Source organism: Dysidea avara, chromosome 12, assembly GCF_963678975.1.
Source record: "Dysidea avara chromosome 12, odDysAvar1.4, whole genome shotgun sequence".
Lineage (NCBI taxonomy): Eukaryota > Metazoa > Porifera > Demospongiae > Dictyoceratida > Dysideidae > Dysidea > Dysidea avara.
Window position 1 is genome coordinate 25,236,237 of NC_089283.1, and position 24,150 is coordinate 25,260,386.

General features: G+C 41.5%; 3 long non-coding RNA genes across 6 annotated transcripts; 1 reads left to right on the plus strand and 2 right to left on the minus strand.

Moving 5' to 3' along the window:
- Positions 1 to 13,635: 13,635 nt before the first annotated feature.
- On the minus strand, positions 13,636 to 14,999 carry LOC136241356 (uncharacterized). 4 transcript variants are annotated; one of them, XR_010694258.1, is made up of 8 exons: positions 14,906 to 14,999; positions 14,797 to 14,847; positions 14,371 to 14,743; positions 14,225 to 14,318; positions 14,112 to 14,164; positions 13,913 to 14,062; positions 13,821 to 13,868; positions 13,636 to 13,766 (listed from the first exon to the last, which is right to left on the minus strand). It is a non-coding gene; the product is annotated as an uncharacterized lncRNA (long non-coding RNA). The 4 variants fall into 4 exon arrangements; XR_010694260.1 differs by having other exon boundaries at positions 14,371 to 14,477; positions 14,527 to 14,743; positions 14,797 to 14,907; XR_010694259.1 differs by having other exon boundaries at positions 14,371 to 14,482; positions 14,527 to 14,743; positions 14,797 to 14,907.
- On the plus strand, positions 14,914 to 17,727 carry LOC136241358 (uncharacterized). Its single transcript, XR_010694261.1, has 4 exons — positions 14,914 to 15,124; positions 15,174 to 15,285; positions 17,341 to 17,380; positions 17,438 to 17,727. It is a non-coding gene; the product is annotated as an uncharacterized lncRNA (long non-coding RNA).
- Positions 17,728 to 17,803: 76 nt separating this feature from the next.
- Positions 17,804 to 19,191, minus strand: LOC136240660 (uncharacterized). Its single transcript, XR_010693918.1, has 2 exons — positions 19,115 to 19,191; positions 17,804 to 18,073 (listed from the first exon to the last, which is right to left on the minus strand). It is a non-coding gene; the product is annotated as an uncharacterized lncRNA (long non-coding RNA).
- Between the last annotated feature and the right edge of the window lie 4,959 nt (positions 19,192 to 24,150).

A 24,150-nucleotide genomic window follows, 5' to 3' on the forward strand; every position in this document is an offset into this window, starting at 1 on the left:
ATCATTATTATTATATAATTGCAAGACCTCGCACAGCGAGTATAAATGCAATATACAAATCAAAATATTATATTATTATATTATATTTATTACTGTGCCGCAGCAATCAAAAGATTATAACGCACAGGTGTGATCATAAAAGTTACTTAAGTTATTACAAAACTCATTAGGGGTAGAGGAATTAATTACATCAGCAGGGAGTTGCATGGTTCCATAATTTGATGGTTGATGGGAAAAATATATAGCTACAGCTAACTAATTACAATTTTACAGTTCATTTATAAGAAGGTTGTTAAACACGGTGATATTACGGTGGCCCTGGAGGTCGCGCCAAGTGACAATTCCGAAATCCGAAATCTCAAGTCCGATATCCGATTTCTCAGTGCGGATATCCAATATCCAATATGCAAATAAGCTTATCGATCAAATATTGACATAACTGCTGATATCGAATACAATGTCTATTATGCAAATTAGCTTATCGATTAAATATCGAAATATAACTAAATGCATTAACTAACGCACGTATAGTCAGTGTAGCTGTTTGCTGTAACTGAGATCATCCTAAATCCGAGTTTGCAGTGCTGATTTTACTACGACTCGTTCTCCTTTATTGGCCAACTCGTGTCTCCATTCTCCTTTAGCGTGTGACTCGAATGTGTAGCTAATTAAGCCCTAGGGTAAGTTAGTCGGTGCCACATACACATATTAATGGAGGTTAATAGCTTAACTGTGGTTAGCACAAAAAGAATCACGCATGCCTCCAGCCAGTTACGCACGTGATGCAGAAGGCGCCATTTGTTGGCTCGTGTGATCGAACTTCAACTCGTCGTGCGTAAAAGTGCGAGACGGAGAGCAATGATACTTCATCTCTACCTCAAACGGAAGGATATCGTGATGAATAATAGGGTATCAACTTCTACTTTTACCCCGCGAACCACAGTGATAACCGTCAGAATGTGACCAGGAAGATTCTCAAGAAAGTTTCCGGCACTAGTTTGATCAATAGTGCTCTAGCCGCGGTGGCACACACAGATCACAACTGATTGTATCGGTAGATGCTCCAGTATTGTCTCGCCGAGTGAGTTATCACCTACCACCGGAAGTCCCCACTAACCAGTCATCGATTTTATACTCATTCTCCTCCCTTCACACAGGAAGGGAGTGAAATATAGTACATCCTGGAGGTAGGCGTAGAGGGTACCTGGCCTTTTTAGGGTAAGGTTGCTGGAATTTTCTTTTGAAAGGAATTTATGGATTGGTTGACCGCAAATTAAGCTGGTTGGATCCCACATTTTAAAGTATAGCCCCTAGGAGGGAGGGAAAAGGGGAATGATAGCTAGGCCTGGTTCAGTCGGGGACAGGTGGATTGGCAGCTACATCAGTAGCACTCAAACATCAGCTACGTCAGTAGCAGTCACATCAGCTACTTCGGTAGCTAGCACTCACATCAGCTACGTCGGTAGCACTCACATCAGCTACGTCGGTAGCACTCACATCAGCTACGTCGGTAGCACTCACATCAGCTACGTCGGTAGCACTCAAACATCAGCTACGTCGGTAGCACTCAAACATCAGCTACGTCGGTAGCACTCAAACATCAGCTACGTCGGTAGCACTCAAACATCAGCTACGTCGGTAGCACTCAAACATCAGCTACGTCGGTAGCACTCACATCAGCTACGTTGGTAGCACTCACATCAGCTACGTTGGTAGCACTCAAACATCAGCTACTTCAGTAGCACTCACATCAGCTACATCAGTAGCACTCAAACATTAGGTACGTCGGTAGCACTCAAACATTAGCTACGTCGGTAGCACTCACATCAGCTACATCGGTAACACTCAAACATCAGCTACGTCGGTAGCACTCAAACACCAGCTACGTCAGTAGCACTCAAACATCAGCTACGTCGGTAGCACTCAAACACCAGCTACGTCGGTAGCACTCAAACACCAGCTACGTCAGTAGCACTCAAACATCAGCTACTTCAGTAGTACTCAAACATCAGCTACGTTGGCAGCACTCAAACATCAGCTACGTCAGTCGCACTCACATCAGCTACGTTGGTAGCACTCAAACATCAGCTACAACGGTAATAGCACTCAAACATCAGCTACATTGGCAACACTCACACATGAGCTACATCGGTAGGACTCTCACATGAGCTATGTCAATAGTACGCGAACATGAGCTACATCAGTAGTACTCAAACCTGAGCTACATCAGTAGCACTCAATATGTCATTAACACCTAGACTTGAGCTGTCAGTAGCATTCAATTTGTTATTAACACCCAGACACGATCTGTCAGTAGCACTCAGACATGAACTATGTCGGTAGCGCTCAAATGAGGTAAGTTGGTACTCAAACATCAGCTACATCTCACAATGTGAGCCATGTTGGTAGCACTCACACATGAGCTACAACGGTAGCACTCAAACATGAGCTACAACGGTAGCACTCAAACAGGAGCTACAACGGTAGCACTCAAACATGAGCTACACTGGTAGCACTCAGTCAAACACTAGCTATGTTGCAAACATGAGCTATGTCAGTAGCAGTCAAACATGAGCTACATCGGTAGTACCCAAACCTGAGTTACATCAGCAGCACTCAATATGTCAGTAACACCCAGTCATGAACTACATCACTAGTAGCCAGACACGTATAGCACCCAGAGATGAGCTACGTTGGTAGTACTCTAGTGAGGTAAGTTGGTACTGAAACATGAGCTACATCTCACAGTATGAGCTATGTCAGTAGCACTTCAACATGTGCTATGTCAGTAGCACTCAAACTGAACTACTATACATCAGTAGCACTCAGACATAAGCTACATTGGTAATACCCAGACAGGAGCTACGTCGGTAGCACCCATACATGAGCTACATCGGTAGCACTCAAATGTGGTAAGTTAAAAGCATTTACACATGAGCTATGTCGGTAGCACTCAAACATGAGTCACAACTGTAGAAAAATACATTGGTAGCAGTCACATATGAACTACATTGGTAGCACTCAAACATGAGGTACGTCGGTAATAACCTGAGTGACATCGGTAGCACTCAATATGTCAGTAACACCCAGACATGAGCTGTCAGTAGCACCCAGACATGAGGTACATCAGTAGCTGTAGCCAGACATGAGCTATGTTGGTAGCACTCAAGTTGGTACTCAAACAGGAGCTACATCTCACAACATGAGCCATGTCGGTAGCACTCACACAGCATAAGCTACACCGGTAGCACTCAAACATGAGCTACATTGGTAGCACTCACACATAAGCTATGTCAGCAGCACCGAAACATGAGTTAAGACGGTATAGCACCCAAACGAGCTATGTCAGCAGTTCTCAAACATGATCATGAGCTACATTGGTAGTACCCAAATCTGAGTTACATCGGTAGCGCTCAATATGTTGGTAACACCCAGAATGAGCTGTCAGTTGCACTCAGACATGAGCTACATCACTAGTAGCCAGACATGAGCAGCTATAACACCCAGAAATGAGCTATGTTGCTAGCACCCAAATGAGGTAAGTTGGTACTCAAACATGAGTCTACATCTCACAATACGAGCTATGTCGGTAGCACGTAAACACGAACTACTATACGTCGGTAGCACTCAGGCATGAGCTACATTGGTAGTGCCCAGACATGAGCTACATCGGTAGCACCCATACATGAGCTACATCGGTAGCACCCATAATTAATGTGGTAAGTTAAAAGCTTTCACACACAAGCTATGTCGGTAGCACTCAAACATGAGTTACAACAGTAGAACTCCACCATAAACATATTGGTAGCACTCAAGCATGAACTACATCAGTAGCACTCAAAACATGAGCTACATCAGTAGCACTCAAAAGAGGTACGCTGGTAGCATTCAAACACGAGCTATGTCAGTAGCAAGCAAACATGAGCTACAAACATCAGTAGCACTCAGTATCAGACATGAGCTATCTTGGTAGCACATAAACACGAGCAGTCAGTAGTACTCAAACATTAGCTATATCAATAGCACTCAGACAGGAGCTATGTCAGTAGCACTCAAAAGAGGTAATTATACAAGTCGGTAACACGGGCTACTAAACTCAGACATGAGCTATGTTGGTAGCACTCAAACACAAACATGAGCTACATCAGCAGTACTCAAACATGAGCTACATCAGTAGCATGCAAACATGAGCTACGAACATCAGTAGCACTCAATTTCAGACATAAGCTATGTTTGGTAACACTCAAACACGAGCTATATTAGTAGCACTCGTACATGAGCTACTTGGTACATAGCACTCAAAAGAGGTAAGCTGGTAATATGAGCTACATCAGTAGCACTCAGACATGAGCTGTGTTGGTAGCACTCAAACATGATCTACGTCCATGTAACACTCAAACATGGGCTATGTCAGTAACACTCAAACACGAGCTATATCATTAGCATTATGTGGACATGATCATGAGCCACGTTGGTAGTACTCAAACATGCTTACATGAGCTACATCGCTGATGCTCAAACAGAAACTACATTGGTAACACTCAGACATGAGCTATATTGATAGTACCCAGACAGGAGCTCCCAGACATGAGCTATGTAAGTCTGTAGCACTCAAATGAGGTAAGCTGGTAGCACTCAAATGCAAGCTGCACCAGACATGAACTACATTAGTTGCAGCCATACATGAGCTATGTCAGTAGCACTCAGATGAGGTAAGTTGGCAGCTCTCAAACATGAGTGACGTCAGTAGCAATCACACATGAGCTACGCCAGTAACACTCAAACATGAGCTATGTCGATAGCACTCAACCATGAGCTACATCAGTAAATGTGGACTACATCCATAGTACTCAAACACGGGCTACATTGGTAGCTCTCAAACAGGAATGATGCAACATCAATTCTAGTAAAATTAATGTGATAACTATGTTGGTATCACAGTACAATCATGCATACATCAGCTACCTGACTATCAATCACAGTGAACGTGACCTCTTGTCATCACACATTTACACGACAGCTATACTGCATGCATCAGCTGTAGTTGCTACGTCAACAACACTGTACAGTCATTATATTGCTAGCTTCTGACTACATCAGTGGTAAAAAAAAAAAAAAAAAATGAAAAATGGGACAGCCATAGTACTGCTATACATTATTACCATGCACTGTAGCAACAGCCACACATCAGCTATATTGTTACATAGGAACATGTCACAGCGGAGGTGGTAGAAACTTCAGCAGGGCAGCTACATATCAGCTATATCATCACCTGACTGCATCATGATCAGGACAGCTACACCAGTAGCACTGTACAGTCTATACTGTTAGCATCAGACTATATCAATTACAATGGAGGTAGCAGAAATATCACCAGTGTAACCACACATGCTCACTACATCAATTGCAGCTTCAGTGGACACGACAGCTACATCAGTAGCACTGTGCAGTCACATATATCAGGTATATTGTTACATCTGACTGCATCAATTGTAGTAGATGTGACATCTGGCTTTGTCATGATCCTACATCCACACATCAGATAGACTGCTACGAATAATGTACAGCAGGAGTGTCAGGAATTTCAACTGCATACTGAAAGCACCTGACGCATTAGTTGCAGACGTAACAGCCATGCCGGGATAGATAATCCTAACCACATCACGATTGCGGCTACACATTAGTTGCGTTATTTGTACCACCTGCACCATCGACAGATCTTACAGATAGTAACAGCACAGGGCAGCTATGAGCTTTCTCACCTGACTGCATCACTATCACTCAGTATCAGTCACAGTGAGTGAGACAACTATGTCAGTAATGCAGTACAGTGGCCATAGCAATTGCTTGAGGTTGGGCTTTGGTCTCTGCAAAATCTTACATACTTAGCATGTCCAACCATGTGCTCTAAAGACTCCTCTTCACCCACACTGATCATAAAGGCCTAGTTCCTGCATCAGCTATAACGATAGCACCTGACAGTGTCATTTGCAGTATATTTGACAGTTATACAGTGGTATAGCACAGTTCACTACAGATATGTATCAGCTATACATGACAACATCGATGGCAGTAAACAAAATGGCTACTCAGTTGCCTATACAGTAGCATATCAGTTACTGCACTTAACTGAATGACAGGACGGCTACATTGGTAGCATGGTACAGTCACACATCAGCCAATCACTACCACTAAATGGCAGGACTTGCAGCAGCTGTGGCCACAGTTTAAGCACGCTTCAGCTACACCGAGAGCATATGACTATACCTGCTAAGTGACCAGCACAGCGTAGTCAGTCATCAACTTGAGCGTTAGCACCAGACTATATTATTTGCTGTAGCTAGACATGGCAGCGATGTTCAGTAACACATGTACAGTACACACATATCAGCTAAATCAATAACCAATAATCAAGATGACCAGCTGCGACTAGTACAGCTCACTTGCTGGGAACACCTTGACTAGAACTCCTAGCAATCAAAAAAAAAAGAAAAACAAACAAACAAAAAACAGACTAGAATATTCTATATCCAGCTAGTCAGGATGTGACAGATAAGCAGCACACTATAACAGCTATGGTGACCACCGAACAAAGCAACCGAGTGAGTCTAGATCTAGTAGCACTACTTCAGGCAACAAGACAAAGTTGTACTAAGGTATTTGATCACTACCACATGCCAGCGGTATCATGCACTAGTTTATTGAAATCACACCAGGCATGGTTAACACACATGCTTACACTATAAACAGAGATGTGAGATCGCCCTAAGCAGTATCACACATAGACACATCAGACTGGGCTGTGCCTCAATTCTCCGGATACGGGGAACACGTCAATTATGATTGTGTCAAGAGTACACAAATAGGTGAGCCAATATTACTCACTATGACTGCACTGCGAGCTGGGGACAGAGCGCAACTGCACATCACCTAGGTCATCCCATGACTACAGTGCAAAAATCCAACAGGCCATGCAGCCACTAAAACGCACTTGCATACACACGTACATTATAGTAACAAGCTATAGCTACGGATACTGATACTGCCAACTTGGCACCACGCTGGTGACACACCTATAGCAAGCAGTCTTAGCATAAGTCATAACTATGACCATAAAACTTCAATCAAACAAAGGCTGTAGTGTCACGCAGCTAAGTATCGATGAAGCTGGGGTAGCCTGCTGACAGCGGATTGCTCGCCGGCCAGACCAGGGCATGGCACTGATACAATATCACTCACTTAACGTTTTGAAATATATTCCTTTCTATACCGGCCAGTATCAACAACCAATAGCAATTTGCAGCTCCTAAACTGTGCTGCTGGCACGGTTTACAGAGGTGGCCAGGTAGCCATGAATAGGCAGACACACGTGCTAACCCTATGGCGCTAACGCTTAACAGTGCCTATCAAAGGTGACAAGACCTCATCTGGGCGATAGGAAAACCAAGCTCAAACAAGATGATCATTTTCGACAAGGTTTAAACTACTCCAACTAGCCACTTAGAACCCCCTGCTACCCCATTATGGGCTTTCTTTGGGCTATGGAACTCTCGTCCAGATAGGCTCGAGTTAGCTGCAGGGGCCAAAAATCCTACATCGAGCCATACAGATTACAACAAAGGCTCGAAAACGCAATAGCAGCTACGTGCTTGTCACCGACCTGCGTTGAGAGGGGATCACGTGCACCTGATCACGTGATTAAACAACCTGACCACCTGCCAAAAATATAGTTAATAGTGATACTACCAGCATCTACTAAATGCAATTCGATGAATACTTAATACCACCAGCAACCACAATACGTGATTCGACAAATATGTGCTAAATGGAGGTTAATAGCTTAACTGGTTAGCACAAAAAGAATCACGCATGCCTCCAGCCAGTTACGCACGTGATGCAGAAGGCGCCATTTGTTGGCTCGTGTGATCGAACTTCAACTCGTCGTGCGTAAAAGTGCCCCACCACTCCCAACCGAAAAAACTCGATTGTGGGAATCGTAATGGTCGATTCTCTCCCTGGTTTTCCGGAGAGTCGCTCAACTCTGGAGGCCGTCGACATAGTATGTGGGACTTTGCAAGCGAAGTTGATAACCAAGGAACTGTCCAGTGGCACCAGTCGTTGTGTTCGGCTCAATGGGGACCTTTTGACTCCATGTGACCTTCAACGCAAAGCGGGTAAAGCTTCTTCTAAGAACTGGAAGACAACCATTCGCTACCAAGATCAGCCCATATTGAAGTTTTTGGTGTCTTATCGTGATGAGATGGGCAGGCGTCGTTGCCGTTTTGAACCAAATGCGACACTCCAGGCCAGCTCGAGGGCCAGCTTGGATCCGCAGAGTTCAATTCTCCGGGAGGAAAGTCCCTCATCCGTCGCGCAGGTTGACGAGGAGGAAGAACCTAACGCCCCCTGCTTGACTTCTAACAACTCCAACGACATTCTATTGAACAATTCGTCAGGTGTTGACCTACCTGATTTTCAACCTGTAGTTCAGCCTAACTTTCAGTGGGGGGATCTTGATGGAAGCTGTTTTATCTCAGAATTGGATAAAGTTTATTTGGAAGTGATACATTGGAAGAAGAACAGTTTTGCAGTTCCACGGGGTTCAGCTGGTAAGGCTTTTGTACTTGAACTGGCTCGTTTGTTTCGTGCTGTAGGTGAGGGTTCTTCCCTGGAATCTGTCGCCCTTAAGGCAATTGTTGTGGTTTGTATATTACTGCTCCAGAAGCCAAGCCGCACATCTAAGGACAAGGATCACACTCTCCTATTGGAGCAGCGGCTGAAACAGTGGAAGGATGGGAATCTACTTGAACTGGTTACTGAGGGAGGAGCTATACAGGGTCGTCTCAAGAGCCATTTACCAAAACTAAGTGAGGCACAACTTGTACGTAACTTTTCTAAGCTAATGTTTGAGGGTAAAACCAAGGCTGCTTTACGATTAGTCTCAGGTTACCAACGTGGTGGAGTTCTAAACTTGGATGAGATAGCTGATTCTGCTTCTCCCGGCCATTGTGTTCGCGATGTTCTGCGGGCTAAACATCCTCCAGCTCAGCCTTTGGATCCTAAGTGTCTTCTACAGCATTGGGCTGACCCACCATCCGTACACCCTGTTATATTCTCTTCTCTTAATGCTGCTGTTATCAGGTCTGCTGCTTTGCGAACATCTGGTGCGGCTGGACCCTCTGGGATCGACGCTCGTGGTTGGCGTCGACTTTGTACCTCATTCCACTCTGCTTCAGGTGAATTGTGTGTTGCAATGTCCTCATTTGCTCGTCGTTTATGTACTGTTTTCCTCTCCCCAGATTTGCTCTCGCCTTTTTTGGTGTGTCGCCTCATTGCTTTGGATAAAAATCCTGGGGTGCAGCCTATTGGTGTGTGCGAGGTTATGAGACGTATTGTTGCTAAGGCTGTGCTGGTCATCCTGCGGGATGACATTCAGGAGGCAGCTGGTTCACACCAACTTTGTGCGGGGCAACTTTCTGGGGCGGAGGCTGCGGTTCATGCTGTCCGAAGGGTTTTTGAGGAAGGAAGCACTGAGGCTGTGTTGCTGGTGGACGCCTCCAATGCCTTTAACTCGCTGAACCGTTTGGTGGCTCTACACAACATCAGACAACTGTGCCCGCCACTTTCCACTATTCTGATCAATATTTATAGGTCTCCAGCCTCTTTGCTTGTTTCTGGGGAGGTTATTTTATCAGAGGAGGGTACTACACAGGGAGACCCACTAGCTATGCCTATGTATGCCCTTGCTACAGTGCCTTTAATCAATCAACTTCATGGGACAGTGGACCAGGTCTGGTATGCTGATGATGCTTGTGTTTGTGGCAGTATACAGGACTTGCTCATCTGGTGGAACCAGCTCTGTATTAAGGGACCTGCTTTTGGCTATTTTGTGAATGCTCCTAAAACTTGGTTAGTTTCTAAGGAAAGGTTCCATTCAATTGCTACTACTCTGTTTTCAGATACTGATGTTCAAATTACTTCCGCGGGCCGTCCCTACCTTGGGGCTGCCATTGGTTCAAACGCTTATGTCCAGGAATTTGTGAGGGACAAGGTTGTTGGTTGGTCAGCAGAGATTACACGGCTTGCCAAGTTCGCACAAGTTCAGCCGCATGCTGCTTATTCCGCTCTCACTCATGGCTTGTCAAGCCATTGGCTCTACCTTTGTCGCACTACTCCAAACATATCAGAGGCTTTACAACCCCTTGAGGACAACATCCGGCTGGTACTTATCCCTACTTTGATGGGTTGCTCTCCACCAAATGACACAATCCGTAAATTATTTGCCCTTCCACCTCGATATGGTGGTTTGGGTATCATAAACCCAACTCTTATTGCAGCTGAGGAGTATTCAGCCTCGTGTCACATTGCTGAGCCTCTTTCACAATTCATTCTGGACCGGGGTATCAATTCGGCTATTGTTAAAACAGAACAGCTATCTCGCAAGTCCGCAATCCGCAATTCCAAATCTTCCAACTATTCGGATAGATCTTCCAGTTTGCGTACTCACTTAGATCCCTCCTCTCAACGCGCTTTAGATCTAGCCTCAGCCAAAGGGGCCTCCAACTGGCTTACCACCCGGCCCCTACAGGAACATGGCTTTGCACTGCATAAGTCCGCGTTTCACGATGCCGTGGCACTACGTTATGGGTGGTCTCCTCAGCGGACTCCTGCTCACTGTGCATGTGGGACTTCCTTTTCAGTGGAGCATGCTTTATCCTGTCCCAAGGGTGGCTTACCTTCTATCCAACACAATGAGATCAGAGATCTGACTGCTACCCTGTTGACTGAAGTATGCTTTCAGGTAGCTGTTGAACCAGAGCTCCAGCCGGTTTCACAGCAGGACTACCCTGCTTCTGCCAATATCCAAGATGGTGCCCGTCTTGACATCGCCATGAATGGTTTTTGGGGTGGAAGAAGTGAAAGATGTTTTGTGGATGTGCGGGTGTTCAACCCTCTGGCTGCTTCTAATGCGTCCTCATCACTGGCCTCCTGTTATCGGAGGCACGAGAACATTAAGAAACGTGCGTATGCTCAGAGAATTCGTGAGGAGGAGCATGCCTCTTTTACCCCCCTGGTAATGTCTGCCTCTGGTGGTCTGGCTCATGAGGCTTCTGTTTTTTATCAACGCTTGGCTCATCAACTTTCAAACAAGTGGGGCGATGATTACTCTGTTGTCATGGGGTGGTTAAGGTGCTGTCTATCTTTTTCTCTCTTGCGGTCCTCCATACAATGCATCCGCGGAGCCCGCTCATCCATCGGTCACTATGTTAAGACTCCCCCAATTGTGGAGCTGATTCGGGCAGAGTCTCAGTTTGCCGTGGACTAAGAAAGTCCCGGTTTGTCCAGCACAGGCCATTTATGTGCTGGGGGTGGTAGGCAAGGGCAGTCCATCAAGCCCGGGTAAAAAAAAAAAAAAAAACCACTCCCAACCCCGTTCTACGAATTCCACCACATACTCCCTTACTCCTAATAAACAAGGAATAAGGTGAAAGGTCAGATCCTTCTCCACAGCACGGGCTATGGAACTCTCGTCCAGATAGGCTCGAGTTAGCTGCAGGGGCCAAAAATCCTACATCGAGCCATACAGATTACAACAAAGGCTCGAAAACGCAATAGCAGCTACGTGCTTGTCACCGACCTGCGTTGAGAGGGGATCACGTGCACCTGATCACGTGATTAAACAACCTGACCACCTGCCAAAAATATAGTTAATAGTGATACTACCAGCATCTACTAAATGCAATTCGATGAATCTTAATACCACCAGCAACCACAATACGTGATTCGACAAATATGTGCTAATCGTACGTTATTATGTCTATATAGTCTAGTCACTATAGGGAATAATAATACTTTAACTAATATACCAGGATACATACAGTGACTGATGCAGGTTGTAGAAGTTTGTGTGTCATGGGATGCTGACTACAAGTTATCAGCTAGCTAGCTATAGTTAGGCCCCTATTTGGTGATTATTAGTTTCTCATCCAGCCTTTCTAATTATTATGATGCGGGCAGGAGGGTATTACCATTATACCATTATTTTATAATATTAACACACTGATGTACAGACTTTGTCCAAATTGTCTTTCTTTCTTATTACAAACATTTCCTTCACCAGCTGATTTTTTTTTTTTAATTTTTTTTAAATTTTTTTTTCCCGGGCTAGATGTAATGCCCTTTCCTACCACCCCCAGCACAAGAAGCAAACGTGCTGGACAAGAACTGAAAAGCGGGACATCTAAAAGTCCCTAGGGCCATTTCCGGGGAAGCATCTGGTGATCTAAACGAGATGGAGCGGCTTCCACGGATGCACATCGTCGCTGACCTCAACAGGGAGAAAGACAGGGTACAGCGAATCCACGCCAAAGTACTACTGTACGATAAAGCACTACGTTTGGAAAGGAGCTCAGCAAGCCGGCGATAAAATGTGATGGCTTCCTTCCCCATGCCCCCAGTTGTGGCAAACACCAATGGAGTAAAAGATGCAAACTCCACCTCACGGACACGGTCACCATACTCCCTCTTCTTCTGCATCTCATGACGCCTATATACAGATGGTATCGAAACATTGCGGTATAGCTTTGTGCGTTTGGGTGAAAAACCCTTACATCGAAAAAGGCACTTTGCCGCCGCCCCCAAAATCCGCGTGCATGAATGTCAGCCCTGGCATCATCTTGGCAGTTAGCTGATCGAGGGGTAAGTTCTTCGTCACTCAGGGATTGAAGTGGTGGCTCTGTTCTATACCATATGCGTATTTTGTACCGTACGCGTATGGTATATGTACCATACGCGTACGGTACGATTTTCCGTACCATACGTGTACGGTATAGGCATACGCGTATGGTACGTACCATATGCGTATTGTGCCTTTTCTCAGTGTCTTCTCGACTCTTCTAGCCTTGCCATCACCTAGCTACAATGGGCTGTCTTTACAAGCATTTCTAGCTGAGTAAACTTAGAACACAACATAATACTCTGCTTATAGCTACTACTGAGCTGTAACTATAGATTTATTCATCACAAAAATGTACCTTTTTCACACACAAAATTTACCCATGCATATTTTGAACTTCGGGGTTTCATACGTTTTTGAACATATAGCTACCTTATAATTGCCTGCAATTATCCATGAGTGTACAGTAGTCTAGTATCTAGCAGCATTTTGATACTAAGAGCAAGTTTATCAGTGTAAGAAGTCAAGTGTTACACCATTTTGTTTGCTGGTATGTAATATGTGTAGAAAAGGTACCTTTTCACAAATCCGGTCATTTAACTCAACTATTCTAAAGAACGTACAGTATACCAGCTTGTGTATTTTCAAATCAATCACTGTTAAAAATAGGGTGTAATCCAATCACCTTTAGAGGAGTTTTAACTGCTGTTTAAATTAAACTCCTTTGAAGGGAGTTGTAGTACTCCCCAGGGGTGCTCTAGGAGAAACTAAAAAGTGTTACAAAGGCGTTACAATACTCCCTACACTGTTAAAACAGTTGGTTGGAAGGTTATCCCAAAACAGGGATAAAGTGGCTGACACATATGGCATACCAAATCCAGGGATAACGGTTATCCCAACTTTCAATAGTATGACCTTTATCCCATATGGGTAGGATGAAGGTTATCCCTATGCTAGTATAAAGGTTATCCCCAATTGTTATTTAGTATTTAAATAATTATTAATGTATTTCAATTACAGAAAATGAATGCTGTTCAAATAGTCAACTCCAACTTCTGAAGTGCTCGTGAGATGTTAGGACCAGCATGATCTGCAGCATTGACAAGCAATATAGTTACAGTTCTTATTCAAGCATACACCATACCTTAATATTGTAAACAGCTAACAACACTTCATATACAGTCCACAGAACCTGCCAAAACGTTATACATTGTTTCTGGTACACTCTATGCTTACAATTTGTCATCAATCTGCATTGCAGCAGGGAATTCCACCTGACAGTAGGGGCATTAACAGCAAGACAGATGCTACTATAATTTTCAAGTAACAGGAATAGCTGTCGGGCAATCAATATCCATCACAGTGTGTTATCAAAAGGCAACACCACTAGAATGTCAAGTCGTATTATTAGTATCACAATTGCTGTAATACTTACATTTTGTATACAACATGATGGAGATGGAATATCAGGAGCATACACACTACAACCTGTAATAATAACATGTGAGATGACGGCAATTCTTATTCAACTATTTACCACGTCCATACCTTGGCTAATTGTCAAGACTCAGTGCAGAAAGCATGTTGGTGTTACAACAAGCAGTCAACAAGCCAGTCATTAATCAATTACCAGACACAATACCTGCATGGTGTACCTGCATGTATGTAACTGATAATAGGAATGTGCAACTAACCTGCCAGGCTGTCTCCTAGGTTACTTGGCTGCCACTGTGCATATAGCAGAACGTAACCATATCAGCATGCACACTACACTCAGTGGGTAGGATTGGCATGATGTCAGCTGTTCTGTAAAGGGTACATAATGGCAGCTATCCACTGTAAACACTCACACTTTGCTGTAACAGCTGGCAAACTGAGGTTAGATACGTAGCTTCGTCACCTGGCTGAGTTATGCATTAAAGAGATCCAACTGTCTGAAATTTCACTATTCGATGTACCAGTCATTTTGAAGCAGCCATGAGACTGCAACTTTAGCACCGTCTTGCCAGTCCGTCAGCCAGTGGTTCCACAGCACTGTAGATAAACTGTTTGCTGCACTTTCCATATCTAAATTACAAAGTACTGTACACCAAGCTGAATATTACTAGTAGAAACGTCACCTTCGTATTCTTCAGTAGGTCAGCTGTTTCAGTCAGTTGCGAACGGCCTTCCTGTTTAACGTATTGCAAAACCGACCCGCTTAGTCAAGCTGCCTGTTCTTGTAGACACAAATTTTCAAGTATCTTCTTTGCCAAAACCAGTTTATTTTATGAACAAACTGAACGAACTTTCAGAGGAATTTTCAGTAATATTCGTTACCACGGTAACTTTCGTCGTTAAGTAACGTACGTAAATGCTACGTCACGGGGAGTGAGTATTAAATGGAAAAATGAGATTATCTCGTTGCATCAGTGGTTGCATGCTGCCAGCGGGAGACTCTAAGCAAAAGTAAGGTTATAAATACTCTAGAGCATTATCTCATCCTGTACTTTTGTAGATCAGAATCATCGAAAATGTTCAGTTGAGTATACGGGTAGTCAAGCTACCGTTCCTCAACTTCTTTTCCTACTCCATTAGTAATCTACTGTGACTAATGCAGTAAAACTAAAGTGAGACATAAATACTATATTAGTGTTTTGTGATCATGTACAGTCGATTTCGGATTACTTTCTGCATGCAATTGAACAATTTACAATGTGATTGTTCAAACATATGAACTAATTGTTTGCAACCTAGCTCCTTTACTTGTACTAAATACTAGTACTATAGTATGTTCACGTTGAGCTGAATCCTCAAAAACATTTAATAACTCATGGATGCAATTGTACACAATCTTGAAATTTGGCTCATTTGTAGTACTGTTTGACCCGCTAAAAACATTTCAAAATCTTGTTGTTCGAATATTTGACATAATATTTACAAATTTTCACAATACATTTCCTATGGGGAAGCCATATAAGTACAGGATCCATTACAACCCTTTCCCAAACTTGTAATGGAGGCAAACTGTACGTGTCTGTTGTTGACACCTTTGCTGTTAATTACCAATAATCATCTGGTTGGCTGAAATGTTAACTCTGTTGAGAAAAAATCCACTTTTAATTTTTAACTGTTTTTCAGGATTCAGTTCAACGTGAACATACTATAGCACAATAGATACTCACCCCTTTACTGTCAAACAATGCCAGGAGTGTACATGTAAATACGGCAAGTAGACATTCACATTATCACGTTTGCAAGTCGCGTGTGAATTGTTCAAAAGCAATCTGAAATCAACTGTGCTAGTACTACCTGAGTGTGTACTGGAGTCTGTTCTGACAGTGTTATCACAGTGTTGCTGCAATTTGTAACCACAAACAAAGTAATTACAATAGTTGCTTATTTTAAGTTCATCAATTCCAGAGGCGTATCCAGGATATTTCCAAAGTGGCTTCCAGATTTAGCAGTGAGGTACAGAGGTCTGGGGCTGTGTTCCCAGCCACTGACAGATTTAGAAAGTGCTTCAAATTTACTAGATTTTTGATTTCATGAATAGTAACTATTTCAATTTGTACTTGGTTCCTCATGATTTGTGGCTGGTCAGGTATATATTGTAGTGACCAAATACATTTCCAATTAAAATGATTTAGGTACTTTAAATTTTAACATTTTTAACACCCTTAAACTGTGTGCATGCGTGCGTGCGTGTGTGGTTCACTACTGATAGGCTGGAGTGCTGCACCAGCATAATGCTAGCATATTAGGTGGATGTTATGAACACTACTTATACTCTCTAATAGAGCAGTCAGTGGAAACTGCAATTGAGCACTCCAATGCATTGTCCAAAGCTCCTTAAATTGATACTCTCTAATAGAACAGTCACTTTGTAGTCAATTACTCTAATTGAGCATTCACTGATTAAAACTTTCAAAGATAATTGTAAGAAATGTTTTTGAGCACATTGGGAACACTGAAGAGCATAACAGGTAAAAATTTCATGAAATTTTACCCAGCCCTCAATCCAGGTCAGTCCATAAAACGGGTCAGATCTGGATTACCTGCCCAGGTGACCCACTGAGCCCAGACAAAATGTGATGTAGATGACCTTGTTTCAACCATGTGTGTATGTGCTGTGCATGCGTGTGTGCATGTGTGTAGTATGTAGAACTGAGCCAATAGTTTCCAAAACATTTGTTGATTATGTGTCATACACTGTTCCTAATCAGGGACGAAACTAGTACTTTAGTGATAGGTCTAAACAACTACAAATGAAACCATTAATGGTGTCAAGGTACATTTCCTGATTTCAAGTACTGTATCGTCGATTATGGCCCGGGCACTTATTATGTTCAGGCAAGTGTTTACCCTAGCCACAAGACTGGTGACTATAATTTACAAGACCAAAATTCATATTCCTTGGAATCAACTTGAGGTTTTCTCTTCTTGATATATTCCACATAGATTTCAAGTTTAAAGGAATGCTGTAAAATGATTTTGCTTCACTGTTTTGTACTAGGAGTTCCTGTGAAACCAGGCATTTATTTCTGTTGTACGACTCTATACCGTATCTAGCAACTACTGTGTGTATGATATAATTATATGGGACTGGCCGTAGTGCACCATTAGGAAAAATATGAGTATTATTTTATCATTAAATTTCATGATTTACTTTCTTGTTTGTTTAGCGTCAAATTATGTTCAGCCAATGTAATAGCACTGAGAGAGGTATGTGGACTATTTTGTATATTTCTTGAATTAAAATGTATATTTTCTTATTCACAGGCATTCTGAGAAACTGAAATCAAGATATTGGGCTAGGGGCTGAGGGGTGCATAAGAACTGTGAAGGAAGAGAACATTTAAGTAATATCTAACTGTCACTAGTAGTAATATTTAACTGTCACTAGATGATAATAATACTCCATAATGTGTCCGTGGTTGGACAAAAGTTGTGATAATGTATGTGCTTACTTGCAGATGGATGTGTAGACTATAACTGACCGAACATGCATGTTGTATTACAGTACATTGTCAAGCAGCATCATGATGAATTATTTACATACACAAAGTGTGGAACTCTCAAGTTGTTCGTATATAGATCACCACTAGTTCCCTTTAAGAATTGTATTTATGAAAGGTATTGCTAGTATACCAAATAGCCCTTGGTTGTTGAAATACAAACTCAAATCAAGTACAAGTAACACAAACACTAGTTATGCTATAACATTGTGATCACAAGTAATGTTGTTCATTGAATTATGCAATAATATTTCAGTTGAGTTCCTTGCTTGTGAATAGTTTTCACAACTGCTTGACACGTAGCTGATGAGTTACAAACTTTGATCAGACTCTAGAGTCAGGTATGTTCAATCCAGTTGGTAGTAACAAGCTGCTCATTGGGATTCATGCCTCATTTACCCTGCAACAATTATAAACAGTTCACCCTGCAACACTACTAATAAGTACAAGTACACAAAAATTGGCTTTCGCAGATAGTGAGGAAGATAATATAACATGATATGCCTTTAGTAATGTTTGACATTGTTTGTATTTTGTACAAGCAATGCTTCCTTTTTTATCGTGTCACCTTGCAGGACGTACACAGTAATTTTGAAAAGAGTTTTCTCTACAGCTAAGTGACTGTTATATTAGAGTATTATAATTACCTGACTGCTTTATTAGAGTATCTCACCAAATAATATTCTTCAGAACAAGCATTGCTATTACATGACAAACACTATTTACAAGGCGAAGGCTCCTGTTTCATGAAAGATCCCATGATTTCTGTATATCTGCAGTTTGAATTTATGTAAAGGGGTTTCCTGAAACTTGTTCCTGCCTTGGAAGTACAAAACTCATGTAACCTAGTAGATATTTTCTGTTGCATACAAGATTGTGTGTAAGAAATTAAAAGTATGCACTAGTCACTCTGAACTGCTTAGCTATATTTCACTTTAAACCGGCGATCATACATGTATATGCAAGGGAGTATCATGCTGGTCTGTGTTGCACACTACATTTGAACCCTTCGTAAGCCTTGAGATTTTGACTCATTGTTACTAGTAGCAATATTGTGTAGTCTCAAGTCTCGTCTTGATTGTATATTGACTTTGGTAGACCATGCAGCAAGTTAGTCTTGTGCCATCCACCCCTTCACAAAAGTAAGGGTCTGCAGCTGGTGAAATACAGATACTAAATAATCTCAAAAGGAATTCAATTAGACAGTGTATGTATTTGCTAGTTATGTCAGATGATTACCCTTCAAAAAGCATTGCGTTGCCAAGTTGATTTGTGTGTGAACGTGATTGGCACACACTACCAAATCTGAGTGGTAGAATCATTTAGTATCTGTATTTCACTTTTTGCAAAGGAGCATGCGGTGCCAGACTAGTCCCTGTGGCACCTCCTTATGCAATGTGTATGTACATGCATGCAAAGTTTTAATAGTTGTCCCACTCACTTTACATTAATCTAAATATTACTCCATTTTATAGCTGCCACAAAATTTCACAGATGCATATCCCCAGGAGTAATATAATGTGCAATTGTAAAGGACAGGTTGTATCATATTTCTACCGCTCTTAGTCCTCTTACATCTGTGCCCAGTGATCCAAGGGCAGCTGGGTACCCGAGCAACTGACAAACCACTTAGGTGTCCCGTATTTGCTGGTGTTCCACCTTATCTCTCTGTACTTGAATCCATTCCAGATCATTAAGTAGATAAATCGTGACACTGCATGCACTGGTCCGCCAAAGCACCCATCCGGCAGCATAGTAACGAATCATATAATAAGCGCCGCATAAAGATGACGCGCTGCGCTTTAGATTGAAATACGTAGTAAATGCACGGAAGAAAACGGAATAAGGACATCACGAAGGTATAAACGTTATACCTGTGACGTTTTATACCAACTTGTAGGGATAACCTTCATCCCATATAGTATAACCTTCATACCAAGTCTTTTTTATACCAACAAGGTAGGGATAACCGTCATACTCCTTGATATAACCTTCAAACTTCATTTTTAACAGTGTAAGGGTGTTCTAGGAATAGCTATAAAGGCGTCACAGAACACTTTAAAGGTGTTCTAGTGCTCTCCATGGTGGCATTTTGTTGAAAAGAAATGTAGGCTTGCTATAACATTCCGGTAACCTTCATGTTGATTTCAATTTATACGCAATGATTAACAACAACAAACCACATTAGCAGTACACAATTATATTTTTGCAACACTTTTATACTTATCACATGGTTGTTTCCAAGTCACTCTTATAGAAGTTAACAAAATGTATTTATAACCTAATTTTTAATAGAAGCATCCGATTGTGGGTTTCAACATACCAAGGTGTAGGCAAACACCCTTACAGTGGCTTAGCTATTACGGGGAATAAAGTGACATTTGTGGTGTTCAATAACACCCCTAGTGCTACAGTACTCCCTTAGGGTGTTGTAAATACTATGGGTGTACATGAACACCTTTACGATGGGTGCACCTGTAACACCTCATTTTAACAGTGATAGCATTTCCACATACTGTATGTAGCCATAGGTGTTATCATGTTTTTCGTAAAGCTTCCAACCCAGACGATTGACCTTTATTAATTTTGACTATGTAGAATTCCATCAGATCCTACCAGATCAGCAGGACTTAACACAATTCAAGACTGGATCTGCCAACAGTGTGATGAATTCATGATTATATTGTTTTTATCATATATTGTCCTAAATCAAGATGTCAGTTTCATCACTTATATATAGTCATGCAAGATATCATGCCATCAATATTCTTTTATTTTAAGGAATGCTTTATTTTAAATAGGTTTATTATTATCATTGGTAATACTGTGCAGACCTCTACTATAGAGTATAGTGCACAGGTCACAACATACATACATGCAAGTATACAAATTAAATAATAGCTAGTTTTTGTTTGAACTGATCAATATCATTGCATGGAGTCAATCACATTTTGGGGTAGATCATTCCAGATTTTGATTGCCGAAGGGAAAAAGGAGTACATATAAAAATCAATCTGTGTCATTGGTTGCATAAATCTCATGACCTCTGGTACTATGAGTGAATATGGGTGTCAGAAATGGACTGGATTGGCTGGGATATCAACAAGGTGGTTCATTTGCATCATGCAGTAAAGCAAATTATATCTTAATCGCAGTAAAGCTGAATACATTTCATGCAGCTCTAGAGAATAGAATAGCTAAATATGATTGCTCTATTAGAGTATCTCCATCTTCACTGAACAGAAATCGCTAAGCGAGACTATAGCGCCTGCATGAGAGCGCCTCCCCCCTCCCCTAAAATAAATGAAAGCAGAGTGCCATCCGGGGTAGTCAATAGGTATGGCAGTGCAAAAACCTTCTGCTTGATATTATACGCATACCAGGTTAGTTATACTCAGATGGTACGATTTTCCGTACCATACGCGTATGGTTGTACCGTACGCGTATACGCATATGGTATATGTACCATACGCGTATGGTACAAAATACGCATATGGTATAGAACAGCTCAATTGCAACATTAGTACAAACATTTGAGCAGTTGTATCACGCAGGTCATTGTGGCGAACAAAAGTCAAACCACCATGTCGACAGATCATTGCATGATCATGCAGCAGTGAAAGGCGAGCCACACACACAGTGGCTAGGAGTATTATGATTATGATTATGATTATGATTACTGAAAACACAGTTACAAACTGATATGTTCAGGTAAGGAAAAAACATTACAAATCACATAGATGAGAGTCAGTTATAATTTATCTAAAAATACTTGTAGAGATTGGGATTCTATTGTGTCAGTTGGTAAATTGTTCCAATCGCGGATAGATTTGGGGTAATAGCTGCATGAATTTATAATGATCTGTTCTAGCAAACGGAATCTCAAAATGGAAGGGGTGGTGGTGGCGGGTTGGATATGTGGTGTTAGTGAAATAATTTGGGACTGTTAAGACTGATGAGGAGTAAACAATGTTGTAGAATACTTTTAATCTATAGTCACGTATCGTCGGTATTGAAGTGATGGCCATTGTATTCAATAAAGTCCATCCATAACGCAGGTGAAGAGCATCCCAGAACTCCTGCTTTGTCAGATGGTAACCCTGGTCTTGCAGTGGTAAAGCCAGAAGCCAAGAAGAGGCTCCAGGTTCACTATTCAGATCAATAGCTCTTTGAAGCTGTGCTGATTCTACTTTTCGTGATCGCCAACTGTTTTTCGACAGTAAACTGAAAGCCTGCTTTGATGAAGTCGATAGAACACGATTGCAACTGGCACTGCAACAATTTGCTAAGGAAACAATAGTTCTCCTGGCGATATATAGCGCATTGTAGCGTTCATCAACAAAAAAAAAATTATAACAGTTTAGTATGACGTGTTCTTCTGAGCATGCACAGAGTAAATAATGGCTTACCATGCGGTAGCTTAGGAAGGATGCGGGCGGTGGATGAGAAACTAATAATCACCAAATAGGGGCCTTATCATGGTGTGAAAAATGCTATTGCTATATAGGCAATTAGCTAATGTAGCTATACCAAAGTATATTGGTAGCAAAATGCATAGGCATGCAAAATAAGCCATGTGGTATGATAATTGGCTCCTCCTTGGGTTGGTACCATCAGTATAACCTAGCAACTATGTATACTGTGTTACTTTAATACAGACATGATGCAGCCACATTCTTAAAGTTATGTACACAATTAAAATTTAGAGCATTTTAGGCTCATCTAAGCTGAAATACATCCTGCGTATAGCTATATAGTGGCTATACATTATGTCCTTTCTGTTCAGAATATAAATGGCATAATATCTGAATTGCTATAATGCATATGTTTCACTAATACGTAGCTATGGTGGGGCACAGGATAATGAAAGTTCTGATTTTGGAGTATTATAAATAAATAAATAAATTTGCTACAAGACAAACATTATTATGCTTTATATATCAGAGAAACACAGTAAAATTTTTACAAATTAATCAGCCTGCAATCTAATTTCAAAACATTAATTATTATTATAACATTCCATTTTTGTATCACATATTTAGTGAGGATTAGTGTCAAGACATCAGGACGTACCCTTTCAAAACAAAAACAAAAATCACTTCAGTAGCAAGGGATCCATGCAAGTGAAAATCTCTACATGGACTCCTACATGGACTTTCCCACCGAGCTATGCTGTAATACCATCATTCATCTCTTACTTCGCTATAGTTTTTATTGCTTGAACTGAAATTATTTATCTAACAGTAGGCGGTATAAATTAATTTTAGTGTTTATGTGTTAGCATGTCTTATATAACAATTTTGCCACAAAGAAAGTATAGCAAATACCTAGAAATTTTACGTATGTAGATAATTATGCACATTAAAAGACCCTCCCTGTAAAGGAGACTGTACATTTAACCTCCTTATAAAGGACAGTTTCTGAGGTCACTATAGACCTTTACCATGTAATACAATTTTACCTCAGAAAAAGGACAACCTTCTTACAACTGAAAAGTTTCAGTTGGTCCCAAAGTGTCTGAGGTTCCACATACATTATATATTATTGGCTCATAAACACCCATGCTGGATTATCAAATTGCATTTAAATGGGCTACGTATAGGTCTGTAACACAGTTTTCTTTATATTCATTTATTTATATGAATGCATTTGATATACGATTTTTTCCTCCTCTAGAAAATGGCTGATAATGTGGAAGGTGCTGCCAATTTAGCTAAAGTACAGTGGCAATTTGCCAACATTGGGAAGCTGGTTGAAGCAGCTAGTGCTTTTGAGAAGGCTGCAAGTTCAAAGCAGCAGACTGAATAGACAAAAGTGCAACTCTGTAAGAAATGTGTGATCATTAAGCAGTCATTATATACATACATGCATGCATACAGCATTCAGTTCAGTATCACTGTTGGTAGAACACTACCACCAAAAGCAACGACAAGACTGCCCACATAATAGTGCTCCAAAGATCTTTGATTTGTTATAGCTCAGTTTTGCAGGGTATAATAGGGCAGGAAAGTTTGGGTACAAGATATTGGCTCCAGGAAAAGTACAAGTTCCTGGCTTTACTGAAGCAGACACACATCAGCAAGTTACCATGAGGGGTGCGAAGGGACTTGGGATTGACAGGCCCATAGACCAACTGTCATTACTGATATCCAGCAGTATAGTTAAGGATACTCCCTAGCTCCTCTTCCAAGTGGTAAGCCTTGGACTCTTGGTAACTATATTCAATAGTTTGGAGAATCACAAGCCAGAGGGAAGTATACATTTGGAATTTATGCACCATATGATGAGGATGAAGATGTCATGAAGATCAGTGATGATGATTACGATGAGGTTTTGCATAGTTTTTGTGTGCATTACATAAGGTAAGGTATTCATACTAAATATAGGGTATTCAGTCAGACCAGAAATTTTTAAAAGGGGAGTAAATGTAAGTGGTGATGATAGTAGACATCAGTGATGACATTGAGGTGTGAGATG